The 19,222-nt window shown below is 42.2% G+C and overlaps 1 protein-coding gene and 1 long non-coding RNA gene across 5 annotated transcripts in view; one reads left to right on the plus strand and one right to left on the minus strand.

Annotated features, from left to right (window-relative positions):
* The window catches only part of LOC309371366 (phosphatidylinositol 3-kinase regulatory subunit gamma), a 244,109-nt gene that overhangs the window by 101,101 nt on the left and 123,786 nt on the right, over positions 1 to 19,222 (minus strand). The window lies entirely within an intron of this gene.
* Positions 1 to 19,222, plus strand: part of LOC309371426 — an 89,145-nt gene that overhangs the window by 52,762 nt on the left and 17,161 nt on the right. For both annotated transcript variants that reach the window (XR_014169100.1, XR_014169101.1), the window contains exon 3: positions 1,666 to 1,758. This is a non-coding gene — a long non-coding RNA (uncharacterized lncRNA). The remainder of the gene's footprint in view (positions 1 to 1,665; positions 1,759 to 19,222) is intronic.

Here is a 19,222-nt window from a genome sequence, read left to right on the forward strand (position 1 = left end):
GATTGTGAAGCTGAGGCTCCAGTACTTTGGCCACCTCATGAGAAGAGAAGACTCCCTGGAGAAGACCCTGATGTTGGGAAAGATGGAGGGCACAAGGAGAAGGGGGCGACAGAGGACGAGATGGTTGGATAGTGTTTTCGAGGCTACCAGCATGAGTTTGACCAAACTGCGGGAGGCAGTAGAGGACAGAGGTGCCTGGCGTTCTCTGGTCCATGGGGTCACGAAGAGTCGGACACGACTAAACGACTAAACAACAACAACAACAACAAGTTCTCTTGCAAGGATGATGTGTCATCAGAAGACTTTTGCTTCTTGTTGACAAATGCTAAAGTTTAATCTGTCTTGGGTGGGTAGCGAGGGTGTATTATCGACAGAGCTTCTTCCTTAGGAATGTTGGAAATGTTTCACTGTGGGTACTTTCTAACTCTTGAAGCAAGGGATGTGGTAAGACACTGACCTGGTTCACACATCACACTAAACCAAGCCATGGTGGTGTGCAGGCCTCAGGAAACGGGACTGAAGCCATTTTACTCCTTCCTGTTCATTCTGCTGTCGCACTGTGCTAAGCCATGGTTTGGCTTAGTTCTTCAACTGAGCCTGGGTTTGTGGTTTTGCTCTCTCCAGACTAACAACAACCTGCAACCAAGATTTGTCCTATGGTTTATGGCTTGTGGTTTATCCGGGAGAGCTACTTCACATGCCGGGGTTTGGATGGTACCCTAAGCCAACCTATGGCTTAGCTCAGGCTTCCTCAAACTTGGCCCTCTAGATGTTTTTGGCCTAAAACTCCCATGATCCCTAGCTAGCAGGATGAGTGGTCAGAGATGATGGGAATTGTAGTCTCAAAACATCTAGAGGGGTAAGTTTGAGGAAGCCTGGCTTAGCTCAACACAGAGCAGCATAGCAGCAGAACAACTGGGGAGCCTGCACATTCACATGTTCGTGCTAAGGTCACAGTTTGGATTAGTATTACACGTGAATCTGGTTAGTCTCGCATTTTCACAATGTGTTTCTGGATAACCATGGTTGACAAGGGCCATAAGTCAATGGAGATGAATGAGTAAAGAAGACGTTAGTAAGTACTCATGATACAAGTTAGTATTACATGCAAATTTAGTTAGTCTTGCATTTTAGAATATTATTAGAATGTGGTCTTTCACACTTTAAGGCTGCAGTTCTAAGCCCACTTACCTGGGAGTACATTTAATGGGACTTACTTCTGAGTAGTCATGGTTAGGATTGATGCCTTTCAGGGGAGTAAGGCTGAAATGAATCCCATTGGTCTCAGTGGTGCTGACTTCTGAGTAGACATGTAAAGGATTGCACTATAAAATGCATGTAGGATTGCTAACCATAAGCACGTAAGTGACTCAACATATTTATTTATTTGAGAATAGCACTGATCATTGCTATTTGTCTAAGGGAATTCTATCAGCTGTATCTTAATGTGAGCAGGATGACAGGACTAGCTTCTGTGTGGCATATATCACTTTGGCATCCCTACATTCATTAGTCTAGTCTCCCATTTCCGCATTATTCTGTATCTCTTAAAAAATTCCACTTGAAAATTTACATCTAAATACATATTTTTGAATATGCAGTCTCAAAAAATACGCATTTCTAAATGAACTTTTTCTAAAAATATGCATTTGAATAATTTTTCAGCTACGAACTATACAACAGAAAATTCAGAGAAGTGTGAAATCTTAAGGATAATTATGTTTCAATCTGCACATTACTCTGGGAGCTGCAGATCAGGTCAGTTTTCTATCAGAATTCAGATAAACTGCATTCTTCCAGGATCCCACTTAACAACACACTTCATTCTGGCCAAATGTCCTACTTTTCTTTCTATATATTCTTTTATGATTCTTACCCTTTAAAAAGTTTTTATTTTTAAATCTGATCATGTGCACCTCCACCTATGCACCCATTCATTGTTTCCACTCCCACCCCCACATTCTCAGCAAAGTTCTTGGCTAGTTCAGAACCTAGTTTGCAGACTCTCTTCCCCACATCCCTGTGCAATTTACATCTCCCAACAAAAATGTGCAGTGTCAGTGGGGCATACACAGCTGGTGATATGCAAATCTACAAGAAGTAACAACCTGAGCCTTAAGCCCATTGTAGAAAATTAAAGAATAACCCACTAAACATGAGAGGAGGAGGAGGATCACATACGGATGGCCGAAATGCAAAACGATGGGCGAGAAAAGAGAACAGGAAAAACAGGTTAAGATCAGCAACAATGGGGCATTGCTCTGTGTAAGGAGTTTTGGGGAAAGCATAATTTTGTGCTCCGAGAAAGATGACACAAAAGCACATTTGGATTTCTTTTAGCTAACCATTTTTAGTGCTACCCCCGCTCCAGCATTGTTTTCTGTGCTTTGTTTTTCTTTTCTTACTCACAGCCAGCCATCAGACTATACCCCAAAGGTAAGGCATGCTGCTTTAAAACACATCCCATTATCTGGCTTAATTTGTGGTCTAAGTAGTTGGACTGTTCTCAGGACAATGTTTCGTCCCTCTCCCTCTCTCTGGCTCCTCTGGAGTGTTCATTATTATGTGGCTGCATGAAAAGCAGGCAATGAGGTGGGAGGCAAGGTCACAATAGTGGACCTGGGACTCTACAGCTTGCTCATTAAGGACAGGCATTTACAACAGCACACGCAGAGCCTCCCTTCCAGAGACAGACACTTTCAAAGCAGTAAGAGATGAATGACAAGGCCTCTTGAGCAATATGCACATCCAACAAAGGGGGCATCTTGAGCTCTGCAGGGAAAGCACTTTGTACTTTGGAGAAGTGTTATAGAAATAACCATCATAATGTTTATCGATCAATTGTGTTTAGGATTTTTAAAAAACCTGCTCCATCCTAGTATCCACTAAAACGAAATCTGATACAAGATGAAAAGTACCCCACGCTGACTTAACTCCCTATCCCAGGCACTAGAAATCGGGCCGCATTTACAGCACGTCTGAAAGATGCTCAGGTTTCGATACTGGCAAGATTTCGGAGGGGCTTTCATTATGGTGGAGTAGCAAGCTTCTGTACGTGCAAATCTGGTGAAAGGGTGGTACTATCAAGACTCTTCATTGTTTTTTTTCCTTTAAACAGGGCTACTAATCTTAGAGGTTGTCTTAGAGCAGTGCAAGTCTATACGTATCTATGCAAAAGTAATTCATTGTGCTCAATGGGGCTTGCTACCAAGCAAGTAGGAGCAAAATTGCAGCCTTATGGTCAGACCTTATGTGTTAGTACTCACAAGCAAGTCCTGCAGAATTCAATGGGGACTTACTCTCAAGTAGACACACCTACTATCACAGGTTTTCAGTTACTAGCATGAAAGATACAACATCAGGGTCCCTGGATGTGGACTTTGGTGCAACAAGGAAAATGATCCCTTGAGCTTATGCGTATTATGACCACTCTCTATTTGTTCTCCAGCAAGCCAGGCATGGAGGGGGGACATGTGACAGGCTGGGGTGCCAAGGCCATGCCAGCAACAGGGACAAGGTCCAGTTCTCTGCTGATGTGGGAAATCCACTGCTACAGCATCTCTGATAGCCGGCCATCCAGCCTTAAAAAGCTGTAATGAAGGAAAGTCCACTACCTTCCAAAACAGCCTGTCCCACTGTTAAACAGCTCACACCATCAGAACATTCTTCAAAAAGTTTAATCAGAATCTTCTTTATTATAATTTGAGCCTATTGGTTTGGATCCTACCCTTTGGAGAAACAGAAACCAAAACTGCTTCCTCGTCCATGCATGATGACCAAGAGTGAGAGCAAGTTCAGATAGTGAATTCAGAACTCCTGATCCATAGACATTCGTGCTAGGCTAGCCATCAGACCGCACAATCTTGCAAAGGCAAAAAGCTTCGTGCGAACAGGCTTTGCTTTGATCTCATTAATTTATTTACATCATTCCCATATATGAAGAGCAGCAACTTTTTTTTAATGTGCAACCTTCCAAATGCTACACTTTAGTTCAGAGCCCAAAGCCACAAACCTTCTCCACAACCAGAAATTATTCAATGGGGAAGGGTTCCCAGACAGCATCATTGTAAGGTCACTCTGCTTACTGACTTCAGGCTATTCAATACAAATAGCTTTTCCAAGTTTATCTAAGGCTCCATCTTCTGTATATTCTTACCAAGCCTCTCATCTAGAAACATTCTACCCCCTCAAGAAAGAAATGCGAAAGACGTGAGGTGCTTGAAGCTGGAGAGAGAAGGGAGTGGGAAAAATCTTTCAATTAAGGCCTATTATCTTCCCAGAATGTTTGGAAGTATGCTTATTTTACCCATGGTTGGATAAGTGATTCCTATGGCTTCAGGCACATTGTGAATTGCAGAAGATGACTGACAGAGACTGATAATTATAGTTAATGATGGCCTTAAAAGATATATATGTGTATATATATTTGTGTGTGTGGCTGGGTTGGGGGTTGGAGGGTATAATAAAATGAACTCATAATAATTACATACAGTAGAGTCAGAGAGGGAAAAAGTGGAATCTGGGAGAGTACTGCAGAAAGCCTGGACACTGGGGAATACAACAACAAAAACAAGAAAACCAGCTAGACAACAAATGTGTTAGGCCAAAAGGCACTTTAATCATGGGAGAAGGGGAAAATGACCACACCAGGAAGCTGATCTGCTCTGAGGCTGAATTGGGTCTGCTCTGTTCAGCCTTCCTGGCTGAGCTGGTGTGAAGCTGGTTTTGGAGTGTGTGTGTTGAAGAACTCCATCATGGTGTTGGGGGAGCTTAGCATTCACACTGGGGCATTCAGTCGTGGCAGTCATAGGGCTGTCTCAATACATAAAAGACTCAACTCATGTGGCAGAACATATTCTTGATCTGGTTTTTGCAACAAGGTTTAAAGGCAGTATCCCACTGGTGAGTCTGCTTCCTGGATGAACCATTTCCTGGTGAGGTTTGGTTTGATAATGGCAGTATGCCCCTGCAGGGGTGGGAGAGCCATTAAGATGGTCCATCTTTGGAGACTTATGGCATTTGATAGTTTCCTGAATGCTCTCAGAGATTTTCTGACTGACATAGTTGACACTCCTGTTGATGCTCTGGTCTCAGTATGGAATAGGAATATGGAAAGGACTCTTAACAGTATCACTCCTTGGGGCCTCTTCTGATTTTGTATTCTTGGGAGCTGCAGGTAATGAAGCAAGAAGGATGATGGCTAGAGCACAGCTGGCATAAATCTTAGGAGGAATTTGACCAAACTCCACCTTTTCTGGACAAGGATAGGCTGGCTACAGTTCTGCTCTCATATATAACTTCCAAGCGCTAAATTCTGTGAAAATGTGTGCAAGTGCAGAATTTTAGAAGTTTTCATGTGAATTATAGCAAGCATTGGGATCTCTGGCCATTGGCTATGTTTGCTGGGGCTGATGGAAGATGTAGTTCAACAACATCTGGAGAGCCCAAGGTTCCCCCACATCTGAACTATAGCAATATTTGGTGATCATCATTCCAAGCAAAATAGTTACATCCAAGTCTATTTAAGGGACTTGAAGAGAAGTCAAACAGATGATTGTATCAATTTTGTATTTTTATCAGAACTCTTTGCTGGAACTCATAATCATCCTTTCCCCCATGTAAATATTCTGAATTTGCCCTCCATTCAAAGAGGAGACTTCAGGATATACAGCCTTGCAGTGTATTCCCAAGGCAGGCCAACAAGAGCTGCTGTTGTAGTATTAGGTCCTACAGAACTTCCCCTCCTGCTAAACTTTCAACAGCTAAAGGGTTAACTTTAAGTTAACACCATGGAAAAGGTTTCAAGTCCTTAAAGTGCAGGCCGATCCATAACCTTGTTCCTTGCTTTCCTCCTGAATCAACCCAATCCTATTTGACAGGAGGAATCTGTGAGAGTTAATGAAGCAGCGAAAGGCTAGGAGGATCTCAGAACAAAACTTCATCACAGCCAATCATGGAACAGATTATCCTTCGCCTGACTGCATTATGATGACATCACCCCATCGCCTCACTGCAAGCAGATCAGTCACCCATCCCTGTTATTTCCATTTCTAGGCAGTCCCTGGCTGGATTATTCATCGGCTATCTTTTTAATCTTGACTCTGATTGAAATGAACATCTGAAATGTCTTTAGAAGTGTCACTCATCATAGAGATCAGGTCTCTCAAAAAGGTGTGACTTCATCCCTTTTGTAAAGGTCCAAAGCATCTGGAAACAAAATTCAGACTGGCATGTTCACATGGGTCATTGCCTGCTAATCCAGAATGATTTTCTCATGATGGTCAAGGGGAACTGCTACAGAAAATATGAATGGGTAGCAGATGCAAACACCCCTGCTCGTTTTAGATCTGTTTTTGCTGAGCTGTGTTTCGTTTTAAAGAAGGGCTTTGTGTTGGCCAAGACAGGCAACAACTTCTTCCTCCAAAAGTGGAAGAACCACCTCAACATTCACATATTGGTTTTGCATTACGGCAACATTACGGCAACATGAAACATCCTGCAAAAAGATTGCTTTCTATAGTGTTTTAGGGTTTGTTAACTTGTGATCATTTGCCTCATCATTGCAGGTTATACACTCAATCTGGTCTTCACTACAGAGTGGGCTGGGAGCCCTTCAAAAGGTGGGAATGGCCCTGTTGTTATGGGCCGGTGGTCTGTTCATGGACAGCACCTGGTTAAGTTTGGATTGGCTGTGGTTGAGTCCCCTGCAATTGTAGGAGACCCATTAAGATAGTCCACCCTTGGAGACATATGGAACTCAAGGGATTCCTGAGTACTCTGGGAGATGTTATGGCTGTCTTGGTTGTCACTCCTGTCAATGCCCTTGTCTTGCTGTGGAACAGTGAGATGTGTAGTGCTATCAACATAATGATCCAGAAGACTCCTTGGCTTAAAGACATAATTGTGCCTACCATGTGGCAGTGGCAGCAGTCCTTGATGAACCATCCAGTGGTTGCTGAGTGGTGAATGGGCTGTTGAGATATAGCCCTCGAGAGGAAAAGCAGGTTACATTAATTCTGGAGATAGATACAGCTAATTGCACCACAATGGTGCACCACAATGGATATGTGAAACATTTTGAAGGTAAAGTTGCTCCCATCTTTCCATACTGGATGCCACAATTGTAGTGTTTAGAGCACCATCTGAAATAGTTTACGCGAACAGTTTCGGTTATTGTGGCCTGAGGGTAGTTGCAGTGGTTAGGCTGACCATCTGTTCTCTTGATGGTCACCCATCTTGGCTTGTGACATATAGCAGGAAGCGATTCACTAGATACGTCCAGGGAGTAGCATGTGGCTCATTATGGGAGGGAGTGATCCCCATTGCTTTCAAAGAAGTGTTGGTGTGGTACCTCCTGAAGAAGATCAGTGCCTACCTTTTCTGTGCCAACCATAACACAGCTGTGCATCCCAGAGACACGAGCTAAGAGCTGATTCATTTATGTATGTACGTTACTAGATGACTGTTCCCATTGATAACTTGCAGCTGAATATATGAATGGCTTCCATTGAAAAATATCATCTTTGAGGTGTTATGAAAGTTCTGTGGTAACTGATCTGTGATGGATGTTTCATACATACAAGGCATGACTATCTTATATTCACTGAACGATGAGCATGCATGTCTGAATTAACTCTTAGAACTGAAATTTTGAGGATGAGTGGCTTACATATGAAGGAATACCTTATGCAAATTTAATAACAAATGGGATGTGCTTTCTGGATTGCTCTGAGAACTAAAGGGGTGGGGAACATTTTTCAGCCTGAAGGCAACATTCCCTTCCAGAAAACCACTTTTTTTGTGGGGGGAGCACAAAACCATGGTGGGTAGGGCCAGCAGTAAAATAAAGCAGAGAAACTGATGTTAGTTTTATCTTTGTATGGTAGGCTTGTTTCTACACAAACACCATTTTGCCAGGCAAGCAAGAAGAATGATCAGAGCTCAAGGACACATTCTAACTCAAGTTACGTGCAAACAGGGCCAGTGAGGGGTGTAGCTGAGGAAGGTGCCTTGGGAGACTCCCGAGGGGCAAATGTGGAGGTGTGGAGGGCTGCTTTGGGTCTCTGGGCCATGGGTTTCCCACCCCAGGAACTACATCAATATTGCCCCCAAACCAGCATGTTGTGAAATTATCATTTGACTCCTTGATGCCATCCCATCCTCCCACCTATCTTGGTTATTAACTTCCTACTTGCATATTAGAAGTATTAATTTGATCTAATGATTTGTGATGCATATTGTGAGTTAAAGTGGTAAGTTAGTTGAAGTCTCAAAATTAACAGAACATATTTGACACAACAACAGCACGCAGCAAAGTTTATCAAAGTTCTGAAGAAAATATGCAATTTAGGTATAAATTTGTTAGAGTTTTTCTCTGTCATCATCAGCAATTATTGATTGCTGGTGTCTGTTTTTGTGCAGATATGTATTTGTAATAAATACACCAAACACAGAAACTCAAAATAGTTTTGCAGAAACCATTTCAGCAGCATAGCTTTTCTTGTTTCTACACGACAAGCTATTGTTGCAAAATCTCCTGTTTCTACAATACTCTTAAAAGGTACAGGGGTCCTTCCCTCCTTTGCATCTTGTCACCCAACTTTAAATTACTACTAGGAGAGCCTAGCATTTCCAGCTCCTGTCTTGCTTAATGTCCTACTTTGACTCCCCAAGAGGCTCTTTCGGCATAGTGCCAGCCCATGTGACGCACACCTCTCAGGGATTAAGCCCCTTTCCCAAACCTGCATGTACCTTCGTTGCAACAAACCAAACCCTACTTGTCTAGTTGTGGACAGAGGGGAGGATACCAACCACTTCATAGCCCTTAATCAGCTGAGCTGGTCACAACAGCAAATGTCCTTGCGGAGCTTGGGGAGCTGAATAATGAGAGTTCCTTCCAAAGGGGAAATTAATCAATTTGCTTGAGGTCATACTTTGAGGCTGGTGGCAGAGGGGAGTCTAAACGCTACTCTTCCCCATCTACACTCCATATCCAATGATTTGCTTCTAAGCTTTAGAAGCCCGAGCCTCACCCTGAAGAGCTGGTCTATCACTTCCATTTGTTATTGCAGTGACTGCCTTATTCCATCTGATCTAATGGTTTATCTATTTGGAGGCAGCAATAATTCTGTTGGAAGTTGCTGCACCCTCCCCTAAAGAATTTTCCCAAAGGGGGCCACATGCAAAAAAACCCATGATAGCCAACATTTGAAAATAGGCCCATTGCTTATTGGGGGGGGGCAGGGGGGACAAAGGGCAGAGCTCCTGTGCCTTTAACTGCTGCAAAACTGTGTGCACTAGGAAAAACATGAGGGGTTGGATTTCACAATCCTTTGTCCTTACTTAAAGTAAAAGCAGTATTCCAACATTCCATCATAGTGCATTATTAAGTATATATTATCAGTAAAAGCATTTAGGGATGAACAGCAGGTTTACGATTCTAGTAAGTATTGCCTTAAGGTTATGTTTTCAGGAATTGGCTTTACAGTTAGTTCCTTGTAGAAATCTATTTTTAAGCTGTTTAGTCTGTCTTGGTTATTTTAACTTGCATGGGAGCAGAATTGTGCCTGGACTCTTGGTTGAACCAGACAATTCAGCTCTTGGCAAAACTGAGACTGGAATCTTAAGAACATTTAGTCTGGATAAAATGTTACTGAACTGAGCTTAATAAGCCTAATTTGGATTGGGCTGCCATTTTACGTCAAGCTACCCTGGACAGAAGATGACTTTGCAAGGAGTTCTGTTTTGTCCCAGTAGTTCATCTCTTGCAAAGCTTACCTTAATTGCTCATACTTTGTTTAGGAAATTCAATGAACAAATACACATTTTGCAGAAGAAAAAATGAATGAGGAGAAAATATTAAAGTGCAATAAGATGGTAAGCCAGCATTAACAGAAAGAGAGAGATTTTCTCCATCTGGAATATGAAGCTAGTTTTCCATTAAGCAACCTTTAGGTGTCATTTTAGGTGGCAGATTCCAGATGTGGCTCCACTTTCCTTCTTGCAACCTGGCCCTTTGCATGTTATTTAAAATGGAAGTCAATTCTGTGTTTGGGAAGGCAATTCTGTGTTTTGATGTTCTGTTTCTTATGTTAAAATATCCTAGGCTAACACTATGCAGAGAGATACACGTGCCATTCATCAGAAAACTGGAGAAGGAGCACAGGGTTGGTGAGGCATGTTACTAGCCCAGGAGACATTCTGGACACCATCCCAGGTTTAAGGAATGAAGTTGCATGGAGGAACCATTCCACAGCCCTATCCAAACAAACCAAGTTAAGGAAGAGGACAGGGATGGCCCACAATCTGACACAATCCTTGTGGCTTTCCCGTCTTACCTCAATTTTCATGCTATATAGGTGAGATGGATTATCAAATACTGAGCAACCTTGTTCTCTCTACATCTGAAAATTAGGCTTCTTTTTAGAATAAACGTTTAAAGAAAATAGTTTGGCAATGAGTTATCAGTAGTTTTACTTAGAAACTCAAATAATTGCCACATTAACCTATCACATAGCATAGTCAAGTATTCTGAGCCCCCAAAACCAGCTACTCTCCCACACTATGAAGCAGTTAAGTCTTTGATGTGTGACTTTTCCACTCTTACTCAGGATAGTTTTGTATCTACAGTGATACCTCGGGTTACATACGCTTCAGGTTACACACTCCACTAACCCAGAAATAGTGCTTCAGGTTAAGAACTTTGCTTCAGAATAAGAACAGAAATCGGGCTCCGGCTGTGCGGCAGCAGCAGGAGGCCCCATTAGCTAAATAGTGCTTCAGGTTAAGAACAGTTTCAGGTTAAGAACAAGCCTCCGGAACAAATTAAGTACTTAACGTGAGGTACCACTGTACACTTATTGTGTATATATTTTTTTTGTATGTGTGATGTTCAACACATCCAGACAAAATGTATATTTCAAGTAAATATACATTGTGATTTCTAATAGTGCACAAGACAGTAAAAGAGGAACTTTCAGGCAGCCCTGCTTGACTAAAAAAAAAAAAGAGTATTCTGAAACAGAGCTTGCTCCAATATATGACCTTTTTAAACTTATTTCACACAGTATGAATGACCTCAACATGAATACTATAGGATCCATCTTAGTAAAGATAGCTAACTGGAACACTCTTCAAAAATATGGCCATGCTGCTTTGATATGCCAGCATCTGCCTCCCTGAACAGCTAAATTACAAGATTCTAATGATCCAGAGTCATTTAATTAGCAGGCGGGAAAACTATCCAGCCCTCTATTAAAAGCCTGGCTGTGCATCTCTGAGATACTACTGTGCTCCCAGAAGGTTCTTGGGTTCTTCTGCAGTTGCCAATGTGCTTCCTTTATTTTGTGGGGTTCTCCAAGAAGCATTAAGGATCAGTGTGGGGATTAGTGTGACTTTGTTAAGAAGAAACAAAAAAAAAAATTCCTTCTAGTAGCACCTTAAAGACCAACTAAGTTAGTTCTTGGTATGAGCTTTCGTGTGCATGCACACTTCTTCAGATACACGTGTATCTGAAGAAGTGTGCATGCACACGAAAGCTCATACCAAGAACTAACTTAGTTGGTCTTTAAGGTGCTACTAGAAGGAATTTTTTTTTGTTTTGACTATGGCAGACCAACACGGCTACCTATTTGTTAAGAAGAGATTGCATAAAAAGCAATCACCTCCTTGCTCTTAAAGGAAGAGAGGGAGGGAGGAAGAGCATCCTCGCAGAATGGCTTTGTTCATTCAGTTGAACTTGTCACTTCTTTTGTCTGACATATTAACTCCAAGGACTTAGCTAGATTGGTAAAGAAAAAGTGTTTTATATGCGTTGTATACGTATGAAAGCACTGTGAGACCAGATGGCGCTGTGAAGCTCCGTTTTTGCCAACACGATTTCTCATACAGTCGTACCACTTGTTACGTCAGTCTCTGGCTGCGTTTTTTCAGGATACGAACGAGGCCCTTTCACGTTTCGCCGTGTGCGCATGCGCAGAAGCGCTCTATCGTGCCGCATGCATGCACAGAAGCAGCACTCTAGTTGCGGACTTTTCAGGGTGTGAACAACACCCCAGAATGGATTGAGTAGGTAACTAGAGATGCCACTGTATAAAGTTTACCTCGTGTTTTCCAGAAGCACTTCTTTGATGTGTCTAGATCCAGCCCAAGTCTCAATCACAGTCTGTCTGCATGGCGCTTTTCCATGCGTTGGAGGTTATTATTCACATCCAAACTACACTATCATGAGCTGAGATGTGTTCCTCTACCATGACAGACAACGGTTGACCCAATGAAGGCCCCACTGCTTGTATGAGCCAATGTGAGCTTTCTGCATGTGGATCCCATGTGCCATATGGTAAGACCTTTGGTTTGGTACTGTCAAGCCAGGAGGGCATGAGTGAGGATGGCTCCTGAGATGGTTGCCTCAGGCAGTCTGATTTGGGGTGTGATGAAAGGGCAGCTAACAGTTAGTTATTTCAATTTATTTTTATTTTAGTTTTCCTGCCAGAAAGGAGAGGTGAGGCACTTGTGGGATTTTCTGCCTCAGGTGCCAAGATAACTTGGCTGACCTTGGGAACTATGCATGCTGACTTTTTTGTTGGTGGCAGGGAGGCTCCATTTGTTGCTCCGCCTCAGGCGGAAAAACGTCTTGGGCTGGCCCAGAAATGGAAGAGCTGCATGTGCAGGCATATCCTTGGATTGTCCTCAGCTGAGCTCCCAGTTGAAAAGAAAAACACCATGGCAGATGAGACAGAAATTATTTATGGCATCCAATCTGTGGGCGGCTGTGCAAGTACCTAGGTAAGATAGGTGTTTCTGTGGTGTTCCAAGGGCACCCATAGCCCATAGCCTTCTGATGCAACTTTTGTCCCCTGATAATGGAAGCTGAGACTATACAAACCAAAGGGAGTGTTTTATGTTGAAGCCTCAGGAAGAAAAATATTGAACTCAGTTCTAGCCCACTTGCTTCAGAAACAAATGTATATTCTCTAAAGAATAGGTACGTATATGCTCTATAGAACTGCATGCTTCTGTCTGTAGTTCCACTCTCTTCAAACGTGCTTTAGCTGGAAACCTATTTTCAAAGCTAAATAGGAATGACCAACACTCTACAACAGATTCCTAGCAAACATGTTTGGATTTTGCCATATCTCTTGAGATGCCCTACGGAATCATTTTACTGGAATGTCTATAAAGTCAGGAGTATAAACATAAATAACAAGAAAATTTAGGGAAGTCTGTTAGGACAAATGTAAGAGGGTCCATGAAACAGGCTTCCCCCATGAGAGAAATGGGGGGAAAGCTGCGGCAACTTTCTTTCGAGACTGATTTGCACAAGTGTTTACAGATACAAGGCATTTGCAGGCATCAGCTATCATTTACAGAATCTAGATTCTTATGCCCCTCAAAATCTTGAGAATATTTACTTTAATTTTAAAGCAAACAAGGTTTCTAATGTAGCTTCCCAGTGGCTAGACTCTCCTTCCTTTACTTATTTCTATATCCTTCCACATGAGCCTGCCTCTCAAAAAAGAATTTACCAGTCCAGCATCTTATGCAAAATTACATAGATTTATACATAATTTAATCAAATTTATGGATGCAGAATATGAGTGGTGGTTAGTGGAGGATTCTGGAGCCAATGATCAGGCTGTCTCTTTGCTATGCATAACTCTCATGCATTCAAATCCCTTAATGCAAGACCGGGAGCCTGAGCAGGCAGCAAGGCGCTCTTGGCTTGTGCTAAAATCACTTCCTATTTAAAATGATCAGTTTAAAAAGACAAATATAGAAACATCCCGCAGCGTGGGAGCTCCTTTCCCTCAGTGTGCAGCTGCCTTTACATGCTTGCTGGGATCTCATTCCTATTTGCTTGCAGTAAAGGAGAGAATTTATAGGCAGGCGATTCTGCTTTTAAACTGTTCCTGGCAGCACTGCGTTCTTTTATCGTCTGTAAATACTTCTGATTTCCTTATGGAAACGCACCCCAGAGAGACCATGACGAGGTCCCTTGCTTTAGCACTGGCTCCTGCCCAGCCTTGTGTGACTGGCCTTGCACTCTGGTACATACATCTGAGTCACTGTCCTTTTCCAGGGCTGCAGTAGAAGATTTTCAACTTCATCAGGGTCAGAACGGTGGAGGGATTTCCTGCACCCACATAACTTAACCAGGAGGGGTACTCTTGAGGAAAATAAGTTATATATCCCCCCCCATATCAACATCTCCTCAATGTCCGGAAATGTTAAGGAAGTCTCTTTTGATACACTCAGCAGTTCCAAGAATCCAGGCCATTAGCAACAGTTCATGTCTTAAGCATGCTGCCTTTAAGACTCCCTGACCTTGGTTAAACAGGAAGGCCTCTGCCGTGAGAGATATGGGACCTGATTCAGCTAAAACTATGACTAGCTTAAATTCCATTGCCTCCAGCAATACTAAGTCATGACAATGCCCGGATCAGGACCATGATTTTTAATCCAGGATATGCCACTCACTTCTTTCTATGCCCATGCTGGCTTTTTCCTGATCTAGGGAAAAGAAGACTTCTGTCCTCCAGAATGATGAAGATATTGAATGTCCAAACAGTCATATTGGACAGCAGACATGTTTTGTTATTCAGCTAGTAGTAGCTAGTTAGTGTTCATTTATGAAAGTTCAGTGTTTCTCACACAGTTCAGAATGTAGATGATAGTTAGAAACTGAGTCAGTTTTGATCACTTTTTCTGCAGAACACCACTGGAAAAATCAATTGGCCACAATCCCTTGCACACACTATGCATAAGTTGCGTAGAGCGGAAGCAAATTCATGTAGCGCTCTGATCAAACTTTCAGATCCTCTCCATCCTCTGTCTATATCCAACTCTCCCCCCCTTGCACCCTCCCCAAATCTGCTCCAGAGGGTTGGGGGGGGGGAACCCAGAGCAAATTTAGGGGGCACATGGGGCAGAAAAAGGGAAGAAAGTCCCATTGCACAAGTGGAAATCCTTATGCTGATTGCAGGGCTGATCCACCCATAAGGCACAGTGAGATGACTGCCTCAGGCGGCAGGATTCACTGAGACACTATATCCTAATGCTGTTCTTTCCTCCACCCTAGTTCCTGATGTAGACCCTCCCTCACTCTTTCTTCCCTGGAGGGGAGGCAGATGCCATTTTGGGCAGTGATTTATGGGGCACTTACTTACAGCTGCATTGGATACAAGCCATGAATTCCAAATCTGACCTCAAGTTTCATTTCTGAAATTTGACTGTTTCATGCCAAGAAAGAGAAAAACATCCAAATTTTGGTTTCTGAAACATCACCAGATTTCACTATTTGTAAAATGCCATTTCAGCTCTAAGGTGGTTCAGTTCTTAGACAAAGATAGCTTCTCTAGTGATAACTGTGATGTTTTAACTATGTGTAGTGAGCTGTAAGAGATGACACCGCCACTGTTATCTTTCTTGTCACCACCAGGGACACCTGTGTTAGGTTGCAAACCTGTATTCATGGAGGCTCCCTGTCTATTTTAGAATCCTGGTTTTTCAGAGTTCTAAAATGTCTAATGTCTAAAATGTCTAAAATGTTTAATGAAGTACTGGGCACAATCAGTGACCGCTCTTCTAATAGTGACAGTGTGGGCATGCATGCTTACCCATCGTTTAGAGAAGCTAGCATCAACATGCTAGCTTCTCTAAACGATGGGTAAGCATGCATGCTTGTTACATGTTTGTGCAGTGCTCTATTAGTACTGGACATGCATGCCATCCGTGTACAAACTTTACAGAAATGTCAAAGCAGTGGCAGCAATGGTTGAAACAGCCAGATGCATACCTGTTAAGTAACATTTTCAGGTCTCCCCACTAGGACCATGACAGTGCATCCAAAATGTGCAGAATTCCTGCAGAACTTTGATTGCATGGGGACACACAAACACAAGTATTGCAAATGTGGGTCATTCACATGACTATCTGAAGTCTCAAAATGGATTTGTTGCATTTTTAACTAAAGAAGCTTATGCAAGCATTGCTCCTCCAAGCCAGTGTACTGTTAGATGCTGCTTAGGGAATACCCAGATTTGGCTGGCAAATATGCCAGCTAATGGAATTAGCTGCTCCTTCTCAGAACAGCCCTCATTCTGCATGGGAACAGCAGCAGAAAGATACACTCTTGCTTACAGAAGGGCTCATTTATCCTGACTGGCAGCCCCTGGGATTAGATGCATGTCATCATTGGCGGGATGAAAATAACTCCAGCCCCATAATGCCTGGAGTCAAACAGAAATAGTTACAATAAAAATAAAGTAATATGGACCCTGTTTTGTGTATTGTAATTGAGAAGCCTAGATCTATTAACTCATGAATGCTTGCAACATGTAACTAACTGGGCTCCTTAATGGCAAACTAACACTCTACATGGCAAATCAGCCTCTTCCTTTAATTTGGGTAGGTAAAAACGGGTTACCATTCTCAAAACGGCAACATAAAATCATAGAATTGTAGAGTTGATAGACACCCCTATCAACTCAAATCTTCAGGTTGCTACTTTAAATTGGGAAGGCTTAAGATGCCTTCTTATCACTTTACCTGCTGTACATTTTAATGATGAGATCATGCCACATAAAATGAATTGCTGACATTGTAAAGAGGGTTGCTTAGCCCTTAAACAACAGCCTGGATGCCTACTGTACTGCTATTTTATACAGCATGTGAGCTCGGTTTTCAACACGTTGTAGTGTCAATGATCCAAAACACAGTCTCTTCTGTGTGCCAAGAAGTGATGGGGAGCCTGGGTCTGAGAACAGGAACCAAATGTAACCATCCTGTTCTAGTGACCACTTCTAAAATTAGACTATGGGTGTTGCAAAACCCATTTCTGATTTGGTGAGAAGACCGTCACGAAACAGGAAATCCATGTGGTCAAAGCTACTTTAGGCAGCTTGGACTGGAACAGTCATGGAAGACTACTGGACATGAAAGATATGCTGAGATTGACAATGTCTCCTTGGATTTTACCTTTAAAGTTTTGGAATATATGAGATGTGGAGACACTTTTATAAAAGGGATCTGGGCCATATACCGGTATTCTGAAGAGTCAGCTAAATTGATAGTAAATAATGTATTGTCTGAGAATTGCAAAATAACTAAAGGAACGAGACAAGGCTGCCCATGGTTACCCTTGTTGTTTATATCAGTTTTAGAAGTATTAGTGCAAAGAATAAGATGTAATCAAGAAATTAAAGGTATAAGAGTGAGACAGAGGCCATATAAATTAAAAGCATTTGCAGACGACGTGGTGATATCTGTAGAAGAACCAATAGAGTCAATCCCAAAAGTATTACAAGAGATTAAAAAAATGGAGATGTAGCAGGTCACCTCTCTAGTTGTATCCCCCCCCCCACTTTCCAAACACCATCCTCTTTTGGAAAAACCACAGATTATAGGATTTTGCTTTACCCAGTAAATTAGCTGTGTTTATCGGAGGTACAAAGTTGACTGATGGATTTTTTTAAAAAACTAGACTCACTCACATAATGCCCAGATGTGACTAAAGATTATAAAGGGTGTATCTATCAGAAACAAGTTACAACATGCAAAAACTCAAAAAGCACATTGCATTGCCATAACAATGTTTTAGGGGGGAAACCATTAAGGCAGTTGTTCCCAAACTCCCCCCCCCATGAAAACTGCTGAGGGTCTTGGCAGACCACTTTATTATTTTTCTGCTTGTTGTGGCAATTGTAATGCCCTCCTTTACCTGCTACCTCTCAACAAGCACTCATATTGAGAACGCCAAGGATTTTGAGAAGGAGACTTTTTTTCCAGGGGTGGGGCATTATTACAACTGCTCAGCAGGTAAGAAGGTGTAAAACCAATAAAGATTTTCAGGCTGATGTTTACTTGGAAGTAAGTGCCATATAGAACACAGGCTTCCTTTTGAGTAAAGGCACATGGACCCAAGCTTCTAAGGTGGCAGTCTTATGCACATCTACCATTGATCTATGTGAGGCTTACCTCTGAGTAAATATGCATGGAATCAGCCGATATGTGCACAACTACATGCGACAGTAAAAAGCCTGCATTTCTCACGTTAATGCAAAAGCTAGTTGGACAGAATGAGCAAACAATTAAAAATTAGCGCTCTCTCTGTCCTGTCCCTATCCCAATTAATATTCACACATCCATGCAAACAGTGTGTGGGAGGTTAAAAGGCACTTTTAATGTTATGTGAAAATGGTCTAAGACAAAAACAGAAAAGCCTAACTTTAAGGTGCCTTCATTTGTTGTCTGAGCGAAGTGAAGCCTTTGTTTCATTTGCTGATTTTGGCACTGCATTTGTTTCTAAGGCTGTGTACACACTTCAGCCTTTGAAGCTCTGTGGCTTGCGGGTTTTCTAAAAGCACTTTTGTAGACATCGCTTTGCAAGTGTCCATACCTGCACTCTGTGCAGACAGCATTTGTATTTGTTAAATCATTGCCATATGTGCACTCCCCAAGAGCAGGTTCCCAGAGAAGGCACTCTCAGTTTCCACATGAGGCAAGAGGAATGCATTGTGAAATGTAAGGAGGCTTTTAACTGTTCCATTGAATGGTGCTTTCAAAACACCAAAAGGAAGCGTGCAGAGAATTCCTATTTCTATTAACATATATGAAAATTTACAATGCAATATCTGCTTTGAAGATGGGAGTTATCAGAAGGAAAGCTGATGTGGCCGATCTGAACGTAATTCTTTGGGTCACATTGCACCCCCAGTGTTCGGCAGGCACATCTACTGCACCTCCAACCTTCCCACAATTACCACAAAAGTCTGAAGGGGACTTCCTACACACTTACAAGCCTCCTCAAAATATTAGCAAAATACTGCTTTGGAGAAAGAGAGCTAGAGCTCTAACTATAATGCCAATAAATAACACCTTTCTGTTCGCCATCGTTTTAGCAACATGTTTGTCTCCCCCAATTTCAATACTTTCACTCTACACTTCTAATCCATTTTACGTATTTTGGGTGGTATTCAACTGAAGACCAACTTAACCCCTGCAGCTGTTTTATTGCGGGGATAAGAGATACAAAAAAACTTTGCCATTTGATATCTGAAGGGAGACCCCTTAAAACACTCTGCTCATCTACTTTCTTTCAACCATGTATCCATCCCTTGATGGAAAGAAAGGGCTTGCTATCCCATTATAGACAAAGAAAGGGCTTGCTATCCCATTATGGTCAACAGTTGCCAACAGACAAGGTGCAATGAGTGTTTCTTCCATA

The sequence above is a fragment of the Podarcis melisellensis genome (genome assembly GCF_964234715.1).
Source record: "Podarcis melisellensis genome assembly, chromosome: 6".
Classification (NCBI taxonomy): domain Eukaryota; kingdom Metazoa; phylum Chordata; class Lepidosauria; order Squamata; family Lacertidae; genus Podarcis; species Podarcis melisellensis.